We start from the raw sequence: 15,377 nt of genomic DNA, 5'->3' as shown, positions 1-15,377 counted from the left end.
AGAGAAAGTAAGAGAGAGAGAAAGAAAGAAATAAGGAAATCAATATTATTATGTTTGACCTGTGTTCCCCTGGCCATGCTCCCACTGGACTTTATTTGAAGCTCCCCAAAACAATAACTCTCAGCATTTCCTTATTGGTCAATGTGGACCTTCTCTCCTCACCGAGTTCTTCTCCAGTCGCTGGTCATCCCCAGCAGGGACCCTCACGTCCTCATGAACGGCACCCCAGCTTTGGCCCAGGGTTTGCTATTTCCTCCCCTTCTGCCCAGCTTACTTTTGTGGGATGGGAAGACAAGGCCAGTAATATTTGCCCAAAGCCTCCAAGGTTCACTAAACTGAAGCCATGGGAGAAACCCAAAGAGCCAGTGCTGTTGAGGACATGAGTGCCACCTCCCACATTGTGGAAGCTGCTGACCCCCCGAGGAGTTGTTCTTTCCATTCCCATCATCTGTATCTTTGTGCCCTCCCCTGCTCAGGCTGGGTTCAGGATGGCAGTAGAGTGACAAAGGTGATGCATGCCAGTGAGAGGTGAAGCCAGCTGGATTTCCTGGGTCTAGTGGGGACTTGGAGAACTTTTCTGTCTAGCTAGAGGATTGTAAACGCGCCAATCAGCGCTTTGTGTCTAGCTAGAGGATTGCAAATGCACCAATCAGCACTCTGTAAAATGGACCAATCAGCAGGACGTGGGCGGGGACAAATAAGGGAGTAAAAGCGGGCCACGCTAGCCAGCATCGTAAACCGCTCTGGTTCCCTTTCACACTGTGGAATGTTTGTTCTTTTGCTCTTCACAATAAATCTCGCTGCTGCTCACTCTTTGGGTTTGTGCCACCTTTAGGAGTTGTAACACTGATCGCAAAGGGTACGTGGCTTCATTCTTGAAGTCAGTGAGACTGAGAACCCACCAGAAGGAACCAACTCCAGACACACCAGCAGCTCTTAGCACGTCACCTTTCCCATCACCCAGCACATTCATCTGCTTGTCCAGCCCAGCAGCTCTTAGAACGCCACCTCTTCCGTCACCCAGCCCATTCATCCCCTTGTCCAGCACCCACTGTGTGAGGCTTTGTGCTGTGTGCCAGGGGTACAGCGATGAGCACAGTGAGGGCCTTGAGGTCACAGGCTAGGAGGGGACGGTTACAACCCAACATCTAAGTGCCCTGCTAGGGAGCATGGAGGGCTCTGTGTTCAGTACCAGGCACCCCCTAGGTCAGCTTCCCAGAAGCTCTGAGCCCTGGCACCAAACTTCAACAGCTCTTTCCTTTAGGGAGCCCTTCCTCCAGTGTCCCCCACAACGAGGTTCCATGCAGGGTGCTTCAGTGCTCCTGCAGGCCAGCCTGGGAGCCCTCCGTGCTGGGGAGGCTCGAGACGTCACTTCCACAAATGGAAGGTGCCCAGCCGGTGCCTGGCCAGCGGAGGCAGTGAAAGGGAACTACTGATGAGCTTTAGGCCAAAGAGGAGTGGATTGCAGTTGTTTGCTAACTGGTCCTACACTCATGTTAGAAGAGGTGCATGGAGACAGAGGGAGAGGGCCACACTTGGGGACCCAGGAGACTGCGCTCTCACTGAGGCACAGACGCAGACATGCTTCCCTTGTGACACTGGGGTTCCCAAAAGAATTATGAATCAATCTTCGCCCATTCCTCAAAATTTACACGTTGATTATAGTGATTTCTTTCCATTTTATTTTTCTGATAGAATAGCAGTAACTCACCTTTTCTATAGAAAGATGATTTCATTCTTTTTCTCTTTTTGCTCTTGTTCACCTCTTTATTTTTCCCATCCCCCAATAACTTCTCTTTTCTACTCACTCAGGAGGAGTGGAAAAGCAAAGTAAACAGGAAGAAAATCCTCTCGGTAAAGAAGCATCCTGATCTGCCAGCTTTGAGCGAAGGGAAATTTGCATCTCTTCAATTTCTCTTAATTATTCATTTCCTTTTTCCCTTCTGCTTCTTGAAAATAATTACTGCAGTAGTTTTTCCCTAGACAAGAACTTCAAGCAGCGAGGAGCCAACACTGACTCAGCTTTATTTTTCGGAATGTGCAGTGCCCGTGACCTGTGACCAAGCAACCCAGCATTCCTGAGAAGCTATGCTGGCCAGGCTGGTCTTGAATTCCTGGGCTCAAGGGATCCTCCCACCTTGGCCTCCCACAGTGTTGAGATTATAGGCTTGAGCTACCACACCTGGCCTATTTGTAATTTTTGTTGTTGTTTAGAGATAGGGTTTTGTTCTGTCGCCCAAGCTAGAGTGCAGTGGTACCATCACGGCTCACTGCAACCTCGAACTCTTGGGTTCAAGTGATCCTCCAACCTCAGCCTCCCAAGTAGCTGGGACTACAGGTGTCTGCTACCACGTCTGGCTTCTTTTTTTTTTTTTGTAGAGACAGGTGTCTCCCTATCTCCCTGTGTTGCCCAGGCTGGTCTTGAACTCCTAGTCTCAAGTGATCCTCCCACCTCAGCCTCCCAAAGTGTTGAGATTACAGGCATGAGCCATGGCACCTGGATGTAATTTTTAAAATTAATTTTTCATCTTAGCGAGGGGCCTTTTTTATTTTATTTTGGATACAGGGTCTCAGTCACCCGGACTGGAGTGCAGGGGTACAATCTCAGCTCACTGCTACCTCCGCCACCCAGGCTCAAGCAATCCTCCCACCTTAGCCTCCAGAGTAGCTGGGACTACAGATTCGCAACACCATGCTCGGCTACTTTTTAAATTAGTTTTTTTATATTTAATATGTATTACCCACTTCTAGTACATCTGGTGTTAGACAGAACTATATATGTCCAAAGTCAGTAACAATAGTCATCCCTTGTCTTTGCATTGCTTACAATTTGGCCTCACATACACTTTACAGGCTGTGAAGGTACATGGCTCAATCAAGTGGCAAAGCCAAGATTAGAACTCACTTCCCTAGAAGGTAGCTCCCAACCTGCCATCAAATGGAAGTCATGGACTTGCCCTGCCTCACCCTCCATCCCCAAAACGAGCTCAACTGCCTGTTGCCATGGTAACACTGTGATCCACTTCATCCTTTTTAAAAACCAGAACCTTACTGCTGGTGACTCCCCATCACTGTATCTAACTCAGACCTGTCTCAAGTCGCAGGCTTGTAGGTATCATTGCTCCTGGGCATGTCCCCTAGTCGCCTCACACACAATCTGTTTGAAGCTAAACTGGAATCTGCCCCCACTAGAACCTGCTCGTCTGCCAGTCTCCCAAGCTACACACCTGCATGTTATCCTCAGCTGCCGGCTCCCCTCACCACTCAGGGAATGAAGGAGCTCAATAGCAGTTCTTTCACAGGGCCCTATCCATGTCCCATTGATCCCCACCCCAAACCTATCACTGAAGGCTATGGTTAGAGGAACTTGAAAAGAATACGCCAGCTGGGTGTGGTGGCATGCACTTGTAGTCCCAGATACTTGGGAGGCTGAGGTGGGAGGGTGGCTTGAGCCCAGGAGTTCAAGGCTACAGTGAGCTATGATCACACCACTGCACTCCAGCCTGGGCAACAGAGCAAGACCCTGACACACACACACACACACACACACACACACACACACACACGGAAAGAAAGAAAATGGTGAGTCTTGAGGACTGTGCCGAAATGGAGCTGTGGACAGCTGCCAATGGACAGTTGTGGTCTACATGGTCGGTGTGGTTCTCTTTCTCACTGACACTCAGGCAAACGATGTGGAGTGTCTCGCTGGCTGGTGAAGAGTGGAAGAGAAATGGGGGGCAGGGATGAATAGAAGCTGCCTGAAGAAATACAAAAAGTAGCCGGGCGTGGCAGCGGGTGCCTGTAATCCCAGCTACTCGGGAGACTGAGGCAGGAGTATCACTTGAACCCTGGAGGCAGAGGTTGCAGTGAGCCGAGATTGTGCCACTGCACTCCAGCCTGGGCAACAGAGCGAGACTCTGTCTCAGAAAAAAAAAAGAAGAAGAAAGAAGAGGAAGAGGAAGAAGAAGGAAGAAGAAGAAGAAAGCAAGTCCCTTGGTGATTTGTTAGCCAGTGGCTTTCATGCCCGCTCCCTTCCTGGTTCATTGGTCCCCACCTGCCCCCATAACTCCCACAGTTTCAAGCAGTCTATTCCAGTGCCCCAGAAACGCCCCTGCAGCTGTGACCCATCCCCAACGCTGACTTTGATTCTGAGCCAAATGCTGTCTGCCCTCCTTGGCTCTATCTTTGATTGCATTGTAACTGCTCAGTCCTCACCTGCTAGCCCACTGGGTCAGCATCATTCTCTAAAGGGATGCTTTCAGCAACTGACCACAGTAATTGGTTTTCCTATTAGCTTTATGCTCCAAACAATATATTTATAGAGAGGCACAGAATCAAAAGCTATGCGTGGAGATCCAGAGTGAAGCTGTCCCTTGAGTCTTAGCTGTGGCGTGGATGGTCTTAAAGCCAGCTGCCCTCTGACATTCGGCATTTTCACTACAAAAGAGAAGCCTTCTTTGGTTTGCTTTAGAGGAGGACAGCGTGGGACAGGGAGTGTCTGAATTCTTAGGAAGATTGCTGCTTCATCTTAGGAAGCCTGGGGCAAGGGGCAAGGGGCAAGGTGGATGGGATGGGTCAGCCCTCACCACCCATTCCGCCTTCCTCCGAGTGTCCCTCCCAGGACAGTGCAGGCTGGAACCAACAGACTGCAGTTCCTAGACCCATTGCAGCCAGGGCTGTGAGAGTGATCTCGGTTTGGTGGTTGTTAGGTGGAGGCTGCCCTTCTGTACCTGCTCTGCCCAAAGGCCAGTTTGTCCCTGGGGGTCTTAAGCTTTACTGTGGGAGATGAGCAGAGGCTGCCCCATGCCCAGCATCTGGTCACTAGCCTCCTGGGTGTCCACATGGTCTGTAGCAGGTACAGTGTGATCCAGCAACCAGTTGAGGTTCGTGGCAGCCTTTATTTATTTATTTATTTATTTAGAGACAGGGTCTTGCTCCGCTGCCTAGGCTGGAGTGCAGTGGGGCAGGGCAATCATAGCTCTCTGCAGCCTCAACCTCCCAGGCTCAAGCAACCCTCCCACCTCAGCCTCCTGAGTAGCTGGAACTACAGGCATGTGCCATTACACCTGGGTAGCTTTCAAAAATTCTCATAGAGACAGGGTCTCGCTACGTTGCGGAGGCTGATCTCAAACTCCTGGCCTCAGGCAATCCTCCCGCCTCAGCCTCCCAAAGAACTGGGATTACAGGTATAAGCCACCATGCCCCACCTGGCAGCTTCTTGATTATGACCTAAATTTATGATTCTGAAGTTGGAGGCTGCCTGCTCTTAGAAGATTGGAAGACCAACTCTAAGGCATGCTTTAGCTTATAATCCATTACTTCAAATGTCATAGTGTTTTTGTAAGTACGTTAATATCCTAAATCCCTTCTTAATGAAACCTATTTGAGAGGATTCTGTCCTCTGCAAACCAATGCTGCCCATGCAGAATTTGAAGACCTCAGAGTTCATGCGTATGTGGCACTGCAAAGAAGAAACTTCATTGGAAGATGAAATTTTGTGTGTGTGTGTGTGTGTATGTGTATGGTTGTGTGTGTGTGTTTGGGAAATCACTTGTTACATATTACAAATACATGAACATTCAAAAAGACATTCTGGCCGGGGGCCATGGCTCACACTTGTAATCCCAGCACTTTGGGAAACTGAGGCAGGAGGATTGCTTGAGCCCAGGAGTTCCAGACCAGCAAGACCCTGTCTCTACAAAAAGTAAAAAAATTGTCTGGGCATGGTGGTGCACACCTGTAGTCTCAGCTGCTTGGGAGGCTGAGGCAGGAAGATCACTTGAACCCAGGAGATCAAGGCTGCAGAGAGCTATGATTGTCCCACTGCACTCCAGCCTGGATGAGAGAGCGAGACTCTCTCAAAGAAAAAAAAGACAGTTTGTTTTAAAATAGTCATTACACAGTGGATAAGTCAGGCAACACAGTGTCCAGATGGTGAAAATGACCACCATTGTGGGGCACATGGATATCATGTGCCTCCAGATGTGGTGGCTTGAGAAGGACACCAGCGTCACCTACGCCGTCTCCCACGGTGAATGCACAGCCTCAATCTAATCACGAGGAAGCATCGAACAAACACAAAATAAGCAGCATTCCATTAGACAGGAACTGGGGGATGGGACTCTTCAAAAACATTAATGTTCCACAAGGCAAAAGGTGACACAAATGTTACAGACTAAAGGAAGCTCAGGAGACAGGATCCTATTCTGCAGTGGGAGAAATGCTACAAAGGACATTATTGGGTCAACTGGCAAAATTGGAACATTAACATGAATTTAACATTCAGTTAAAAGCATCGTGACCAGGCATGGTGGTGCACGCCTACAGTCCCATCTACTCCAGAGGCTGAGGCCAGAGGATCACTTTAGCCTGGGAGTTCAGATCCAGCCTGGGCAACACAGCAAGACCTCATCTCAAAAAGAAAGCATCATAGCCATGTAAATTCATGAAGTTGATAACCTCAGTTATGGAAGAGAATATCCCTGTTGATATGGTTTGGCTCTGTGTTCCCACCCAAATATCATGTTGAATTGTAATGCCCAGTATTGGGGAGGGTGCTGGTGGGAGGTGACTGGATCATGAGGGCCGATTTCTCCCATGCTGTTCTTGTGATAGTGAGTGAGTTCTCTCAAGATCTGATGGTTTCAAAGTATTTGGCAGGTCCCCACTTGCTCTCTCTCTCTCTCTCTCCCCCCTCTCTTGCTTGCTTCCCCTTCAACTTCCTCCATGATTGTAAGTTTCCTGAGGTGCCCCCAGTCATGCTTCCTATTAAACCTGCAGAACTGTGAGTCAAACCTCTTTTCTTCATAAATTACCAGTCTCAGCAACCTCCGCCTCCTGAGTTCACATGATTCTCCTGCCTCAGCCTCCTAAGTAGCTGGGATTACAGGTGTGTGCCACCACGCCGGGCTAATTTTTGTATTTTTAGTAGAGACGGGGTTTCACCATGTTGGCCAGGCTGGCCTCGAACTCCTGACCTCAACTGATCCTCCTGCCTCGGCCTCCCAAAGTGTTGGGACTACAGGTGTGAGCCACCATGCCCGGCTCTGGTAGTTCTTTATAGCAATGCGATGTATAGCAAAGACTAATACATCAGTTCTTAGAAAATACCCATTGAAGTATTTAGGAGTAAACAGCCATGACATGTGTAACTGACTTCCAAATAATTTTTTTAAGAGGAGTGGGGAGCAGATGATCAACCAGTAAAGCTGACAGGTTAAAATGTTAACAATCAGTGAATCTAGGTAAAGAGTTTATAAATGTTCCTCATACATTTTTTTTTTGTAAATTTGAAACTACATCCAAATAAAAAGCTAAAACAAAAGACATTTCTTTATCGTGTGTTTTGGGTTCTGCCATAATCAGAATGTCTGCCCCCTAAGCCAACTCCATTCCCACTGCAATAAGATGGAAACTGGGGACACCAAGAGACAGAGCCCAGGGTTGCCCAGGCTTACTCTCCTTTTATTTCTCATCTGTGCTTTGCCGAGCAATGTCCAGGAAGTTTTTGCATTGCTCTTGCCCTCTGTGTGAAGGTGGGATTCTTCAGGTGCCCAAAATCTCCTGGACCCCAAAGCAGGTATTGCTCCCTCTGTGTCTGAAGAGGACACAGCAAAGCTGCCTCCCCGCTTTTAGCACAGTGAGTTTGGCGTGTTTCTACCCATGATTTTTAACTGTGGGCCTTTGGTACTCATCATCATCTCTGATTACCTTTTCCAGGAGACTGAGGGACATGCTTCATCTTAATTTTTAAAGAAACATGAGACCCAAACAAGTAGGTAGTAATATTTCTGAGGACTTGGTGAGGCTTTGTCCCCAGGGTTCACTTCATCATCAGGACCGCAGGAGAGACTCAGGAAAGGAAGGCTTGGGGAAACGGGTCTACATACAGATGCTAAAAGTAGGCTCCAAGGCAGTAAAGCTGCGCTTGCTTTGGCCGCACATATACTAAAATTGGAATGATACGGAGAAGATTAGCATGGCCCCTTAAATAAATACATAGAAACAAAAGCAGTAAAGCTGTGATAAACACGCCACAGCCGATGTCTGGTGGAACTATTCACATTAGCAAAGACATGGAACCAACCTAGGTGCACACCAATGGTGGATTGGATAAAGGTAACATGGTGCATATATACTATGAAATTCTACACAGCTATTAAAAAGAATGAAATCATGTCCTTTTGTTTGTTTGTTGAGACGAAGTCACCTAGGTGAGACTATAGTGGCACGATCTCGGCTCACTGCAACCTCCACCTCCTGGGTTCAAGCAATTCTCCTGCCTCAACCTCCTGAGTAGCTGGGATTATAGGCACGTGCCACCACACCCATCTAATTTTTTTCGTTGTTGTTGTAGTTTTAGTAGAAATGGGGTTTCACCACGTTGGCCAGGCTGGTCTCAAACTCCTGAGCTCAGGTGATCTGCCCGCCTCAGCCTCCCAAAGTGCTGGGATTACAGGCGTGAGCCACTGTGCCCAGCCTTGAAATCATGTCCTTTGGAACAGCATGGATACAGCTGGGGGCCATTTTCCTAAATGAATTAATACAGAAACAGAAAATCAAATACTACATGTTCTCACTTATAAATAGGAGCTAAACAAAGAGAACGCATGAACATAAAGATGGAAACAGTAGATACCAGGGACTCCAAAAGAGAGGAGGGAGGGAGGGGGCAAGGGTTGAAAATCTGCCTTTCAGGTACTATGTTCACTATTTGGGTGGCGGACTCAATAGAAGCTTGAACCCCAGCATTTTGCAACATATCCATGTAAGACACTTGCACATCCAGGTTGCACCCTTGAATCTAAAAGTCTTAGAAAAAGCAGTAAAGTATGAGGTTTATGGGGCACAGCAGTAGATGATGTAAGTCAGCTTCACCCGCTTCCTTGCTGGGCACCTGCAGTGCTCAGAACCACCTGGGGCCCTCCCAGAAGAGAGGTGCCGGGGGACATCCCTTCTCTATGATGGAAACGGCCTGAGAGGCAGATGATGGGCCAGGTACCAGGATTGGAAGGAACAGCGAAGTGGAGTAAGGAAAAAGGGAGGGCAACCGAGCACGGGACTCAGTGCCCGGGGCTGCACTCAGGAAAGACTCCTCCCAGCTAGAGTTGAGTCCTGAGAAGGGCCCAGCTCTGCAGACTGGAAGGAGGTCTGCATGTGGGTGGGGAGGAAAGAGTAGAAAGAGAGGAAGCATCCAGGGACCCGACCCCTGTGACCAGCTGTGTCCACAGCACACCGTTCCCAGACCACACCTCTGCATTCTGAACGGCAAATCACAGGGCCATTCATTCATTCATTCATTCACTGTTTCACTAGTATTTATTAAATGTGTGACATATCCTGAGTTCTGTGTTATAAAGACTATCCTGGGATAGAGTTGGGAGAAGAAACAGGCACATAAGCCTTAACGGGATCAATACTTTAAGGTAAGTATGAACCAAGTGCCAGGGAAAGGTTGGTGGGGGCGAGAGGCCTCTGGAACCTGTAAATGGAGGGCAGCCTCATGGAAGGGAAATTGGAGCCCAGTTGTGAAAGATGAGTTTGAAATAATCCACAAAGTGTGGAACAGCAAAGAAGAACACAGGCTCCAGCATCAAGATACCTGGGATTTTGTCCTCAGTCTGTGACCGCGGTCTGGGGTGGTTGAAGCAAGAAAAGTGTCTAGAGTCCGAGATTTGAGGTGACTCTAAGGGTTGTGCAAGGGCAGGCGGAGCAGCTCCTCACATTACGCGCCCGGGTGCCTCTGTCGCTACCCCCAGCCCTGCCCTGGCTCTCTGTACAGCTCCATCACCCCAGCCAGGCACTATCACCTCCCTGGTCTCTGTTTCCTCATAGGCTGGCCACTGGGCCAGGGAGGTGATGGGAGGACACCTCTCTCCCCCGCATGTCTTTTCCACTAGCAGACACTAGGGGAGAGTCCCGGAGGTGTGCCCAAAGAGCAGAGGCGCCTCCCTGAAGCCGTGAACGAGGCCCCAGGGCCGGGAATAAATATTAGGTTTGCTTTCATTCTCTCTGCCTTTCCTGTTTACTTGTGGCTTTTGATGCCTCTTTCCCCCACTTAGTATAGGAAGCTGAAGTTATTGCACTGTCATTTTCTAGTGGAGGAATTAGATTTCTAATAAGGTTTAAATGGGATATGAGCTTCTTAAGTATCAGGCTGAGCAGTTCCACATTATAACCGAGGGAAAAGGAGCCTGAAAAGATCATTAAACTCTGTGCTTCGGTAAAGAAAGAAGGACCATGGGAGAAAGGCCATCCAGTGACTCAGTCTGCAAAATTACCCGGTTGAGGGGGAGATTCTGGCCCCTCCAGTCAAGTAGAAGAGGAAGTAACAACAATCATGACGGTGTTTCAGTCAACAGCGGGCCACATATAGGATGCTGGTCCTGTAAGATTACCACAGAACTGAAAAATTCCTGTTGCCTAGTGATTCGTGTGACAGTTGCCTACCGGATTCAGTACAGTAACCTGCCGTACAGGATTGTAACCTAGGAGCAATAGGCCAGATCACATAGCCCAGGTGTGCAGCAGGCTATGCCATCCAGTTTGTGTACAAGTACTCTGTGATGTGCGCATAATGACGCAATCCCCTAACAATGCCCTTCTCAGAACACATTGCCATCGTTAAGCAATGGATGACTGTACTTGGACCCATCTTTAGCAGGCGAGCATTTTTTGAAGACAGCTGCTCCTGACTCTGCTGAGCTACAGTCCCCGTATTGATTGACTACCGGACACTCCACTTGGATGTTCCCACAAGCACGCCAAATTCAACTCATCCTAAACAAAAGGTATCATCCCTTTCAACCCATTCCCCTGCTGCCCCACCCACCGCAGACTATGCAGTTTGCTAAAGGAAACCCAGGGGTCACTGGAGTTCTGGACAGTTCCATCGTATGCATTCAGTGCAACAGCAGGTGCCAAAGCCCTTAGTTTCCACCACCTTGGGGTGTGAGGATGCCCTCCCCACCTCTCCATTCTCTCTGCCAGTGCCCAAGTCCAGACCCTCACCACTTCTCGCCTGGATCCCGCAGGAGCCTCCTAACATCTCCTTTTCAGCCCAGCTCTTTTCCAGGCAACCCTCGATATTGCTACTTTGGTTTTTCACTTATTAAAAATATTATGAAGTCTATCATCTCTGTATTAGAAAGTCAACACCAGAGTCACCACCACCCAGGACAACAAATAGAACATTGACCTTTCCTTAGAGCAGTTCATGCAGGGAAGCAGGTGAGACTGGCAGGCAGAAAGCCAGTGAGAGGAGCCTGCAGGGAGTGAATGAACCTCCAGAGAAACCAGACTGCCCTAAGACGGAGACTTTTTTTTTTCCTTTGGGATGCAGTCTCACTCTGTCACCCAGGCTGGAGTGCAGTGGTGAGATCTCAGTTCTCTGCAACCTCTGCCTCCCAGATTCAAGCAATTCTCATGCCTCAGCCTCTGAGTAGCTGGGATCACAGGTGTGGGCCACCATGCCCAGCTAATTTTTGTATTTTTACTAGAGACGGGTTTTCACCATGTTGCCCAGACTGGTTTCGAACGGCAGGCCTCAAGTGATCTGCCTGCCTTGGCCTCCCAAAGTGCTGGGATTACAGGCGTGAGCTACTGTGCCCAGTAGGGAGATAGCTTCAGCTAGAAGATGAGCTAGAACGCTCATGGAGAGGTGATCGGCCAAAAGCTATACATTCATCCTTTAGCCGGTGGGATACACCAGCTGCCCAGGAGCTGGAGAAGTTGGGGGCCCTGGCCCAAGGCAATGTTGAGAATGGGTACAGCGCCTGCCACTGGGAGAGGCAGAGCCAGATGAGAACAACGCTATTCCTTATCTCCTCATTACGGCGCACTGAGCACCCACCATGTGCCAAACAGAACACTAGGGGCGCTGTGCGGCTGGCCCTTACCTTCACAACAACCCTTTGAGACACGTGGAATTCTTCTATTTCAATCGCCTGAGCCTGAGAGGCAGAGGTTGCCATGAGCTGAGATGGCACCACTGCACTGCAGCCTGGGCAACAGAGCGAGACCCTTTCTCAAAAAAAAAAAAGTGTTTAAAAAATATTGGCCGGGCGCGGTGGCTCACGCCTGTAATCCCAGCACTTTGGGAGGCCGAGGCGGGCGGATCACGAGGTCAGGAGATCGAGACCATCCTGGCTAACACGGTGAAACCCCGTCTCTACTAAAAATGCAAAAAATTAGCCGGGCGAGGCGGCGGGCGCCTGTAGTCCCAGCTACTCGGGAGGCTGAGGCAGGAGAATGGCGTGAACCCGGCAGGCGGAGCTTGCAGTGAGCCGAGATCGCGCCACTGCACTCCAGCCTGGGCGACTAAGCGAGACTCTGCCTCAAAAAAAAAAAAAAAAAATAGTCATTCCTATTTCACAGATGAGGAAATCAAGCTGCTTGTCCAAGGTTAGCTGGCTGACTTGTAAATGGCCGAGCCAGGATTCAAATCCAGGTTGTGTTATACTGTATCCTAATGTAATACTAAGTACAACATAAAAAAAATTCCAAAGAAAATAAAATTCAGTATGTTTTAAACACACATGACTTTCTTAATGATTGAGGTACTAGCAAACTATGTCCCCAAGCTGGACCCCTTTCTCCAGCCGGAAAACCCACAGTGAAGGTGTCGTCTTGCTTATGGACACTGAATGGCACACAGACACTGGGGAGGGAGACCCCTGGCCATTGCCAGAAGTGAGGCATTGCATGGGTTTTGGTTTTTTTCTTTTTTCTTTTTAATTTTTAGAGACTGAGTCTTGCTCTATCGCCCAGGCTGGAATGCAGTGGCGCAATCTTGGCTCACTGCAACCTCTGCCTACCAGGTTCAAGTGATTCTCCTGCCTCAGACTCCCAAGTAGCTGGGATTACATGCGTCCACCACCATGCCTGGCTAATTTTTGTATTTTTAGTAGGGACAGGGTTTCTCCATGTTGGCCAGGCTGGCATTGCATGGGTTTTGGAAAGACCTTACAAAACTCTGCGAATGTAGAGGTGCTGTGCTGTGTGTGTGAGGTGTGAGTGTGGTATGTGTATGTGAGGTATGGTGTGTGAATATGGGGATGGGTAGTTGTGAGGTGTGCATAATGTATGTGTGTATGATGTGTGGTATATGAGTGTGTGGGGTGTGGGGATGTGGAGGGCATGAGGAGGGTGCTGTGTGTGTGGTGTGGGTGTGAGTGTGCATGTGTTGTGTGTGTGATATGTGGTATCTGTGTATGTGGTATGGGATGTGGGGGTGTGAGTATATGTGTGACTGTGTGTGTGGTGTGTGATGCATGTATATGTGTGTTTACAAGGTGTGAGGTGTGGAGGCTGAGTGTGTGGTGTGTGTGAGTGTGCGCTGTGTGTGCGTATGTGTGGGGTGTACTGTGGTGGGGGTGCGGAGTGTAATGTTCTGTGGGGAGTAGATTAGTGGGATCATGAGTGTGTGCTGTGTGTGCGTATGTGTGGTGTGTACTGTGGTGTGTGTGAGTGTGCGGTGTGTGCGTATGTGTGGTGTGTATTGCGGTGGGGGTGCGGAGTGTGATGGTCTGTGGGGAGTAGATTAGTGGGATCAGGATGAGTAGGGCTGGCCTTGACTGCTCTCGGGCCTGAGATATCTCCCAACCCAAGGCTTACCTCAAAAGCTCCAGGGCCAATCATGTGGGCTTAATGACTTTGAACTGAGGGAGGGCATCGGAGCCGTAAGGAGAAATCAGAAGCCCCTAAAGCGGCTTGAGACACCCAGGGCCTGTAACTACCCACAATATCAATTCTGAGTACTGTCAGCATTCGGGGTGCAAACTGAGGCTCAGTGGCCCCAAGAAGCTGAGTCCATGGGCCTCAGCCAAAAGGAGCCCCCTACGGGGAGCTCCGTCCTCTAGGAGAGGGGCAGGGGCAGGAGCTCGGCCGCTGCCAGCCACAGGCTGCTTCTCCCGCAGTCACCACACTCCGGTCACCAAGAAAGACAAATTGGGTCATGGAATGCTTGAAGTGGGACCTTGTGTCAGGTTCCTGGGAAAAAGAGACTGGCCTCGATATAGCAGGATGATCTGTCATCATTTTCTGAAGGCTAATTATAAGTCTGAAACCAGAGCATTGCCAATTTTGGAAGCTCCTTGGAGGATAGCAAAAAGCTGACAAAGCCTAGCTTTCCGTTCACTGTGGGCAAACGGCCCACCATGCCACGGCCTAGATTCCTGGGCTGTAAAATAAGGCTGTCTAATTACTGGCTTAAAACTGGGTCACAATAATATTTTGAAAGGGGCTTGTGGAATGGTGGGATCTCAGACCTCACTCGGAGGTCACCGAACTCCAAGTGAGCTCAACCGCACGCAGTCTGCGCAGGCGAAGGGGCTTCTCACCGCGCGGGGTTTGCCAGCGGATTTCAGCTTCTGTTAGGCTCCGTTAATATCCACCAGCTTGTCAGGAAATTCTTCCCACGTTGTCTCAATTTCCGCAAGTGGCGTCCCTGGTGCTGTCGCTGCACTCTGTGCTGAGTTATGCTGGGCGCTGTCACTGCCCCAGGTACAGGCCACACCTCTGGGGCAGGAGGGCAGCCTCTCCTCCAGGAAAAAAAAGAGGCAATCCCAAGACCTCCACAGGAAAGGAGGACTTGAAGGACGTTGTAGTCACACAGCGGAGGCAACTCTGGCTCAGGGCTGTGATCCTCAGGGCTAGACCTTGAAGGGTCTAAACATGCTTCAGGGACTCTCGCGGGGGTAGGAGTTACCAAAAGGCAGCCAAGGAGCTCGTCAGGAGGCGTCCACGGCAGGGACCTCAACACAAACCCGAGGCTGGCTGTCGGAAACCGGATGTGAGTTGCATATCACTAAACGTGCCTTATTGTCCTGAGGGCTCCACTCCAGGCCCCCTAGGCTGAGCGTGCCCTCCGCCCTTCTCTTAGGAGGGCTATTTCGATGGGAACTTTGAGCAGCACTGTATGGTAGCATTTCATTTGTGAGAGCATCTTCCACTCTCCCTGTTTATCTTGTTGACTTAAATGTTTCCTTGTCCCTCTCTGACCTCTTCGTCCATTTAACCAATATTAACTGAGTACCTGCCATGCGCTCAGTGCTGAGGACCTGTCAGCAGGACACACACAGACCTGTCCTCATGGCATTCACACGCAGACATGTGGGCCCTGTGCTCTCCCCACCAAGTGTTCTGCCCTCCTGTGGGGACAGCAGCCGGCTGAGCAGGATGAAACGCCCCTGCCTGGACTGCACCCTGCTTCCCACCACCAGAACTTTCTAAATATCTGTGTGCTCTCTCACTGTGGGTCCAAACACTGGGGAGCTCCCAGCGAGAAAGTCCTGTGCTGGACCTGCCAGGCAACGTCAGGAAGGCACATGGCCCAGGGACCCCAACGTGGTCAGCAACTGTGGATGCTGGGCTGCTGG

At 49.7% G+C, this 15,377-nt stretch overlaps 1 non-coding gene across 1 annotated transcript; it reads left to right on the top strand.

Moving 5' to 3' along the window:
• The first annotated feature begins 7,921 nt into the window (after positions 1-7,921).
• On the top strand, positions 7,922-8,026 carry LOC116270667. Its single transcript, XR_004178813.1, has one exon. It is a non-coding gene; the product is annotated as a U6 spliceosomal RNA (small nuclear RNA).
• The last annotated feature ends 7,351 nt before the right edge of the window (positions 8,027-15,377 follow it).

Source organism: Papio anubis, chromosome 15 (genome assembly GCF_008728515.1).
Source record: "Papio anubis isolate 15944 chromosome 15, Panubis1.0, whole genome shotgun sequence".
Taxonomy (NCBI): domain Eukaryota; kingdom Metazoa; phylum Chordata; class Mammalia; order Primates; family Cercopithecidae; genus Papio; species Papio anubis.
Note: the sequence above shows the minus strand (reverse complement) of the source record. Positions and strands in the feature narration are given on the sequence as shown.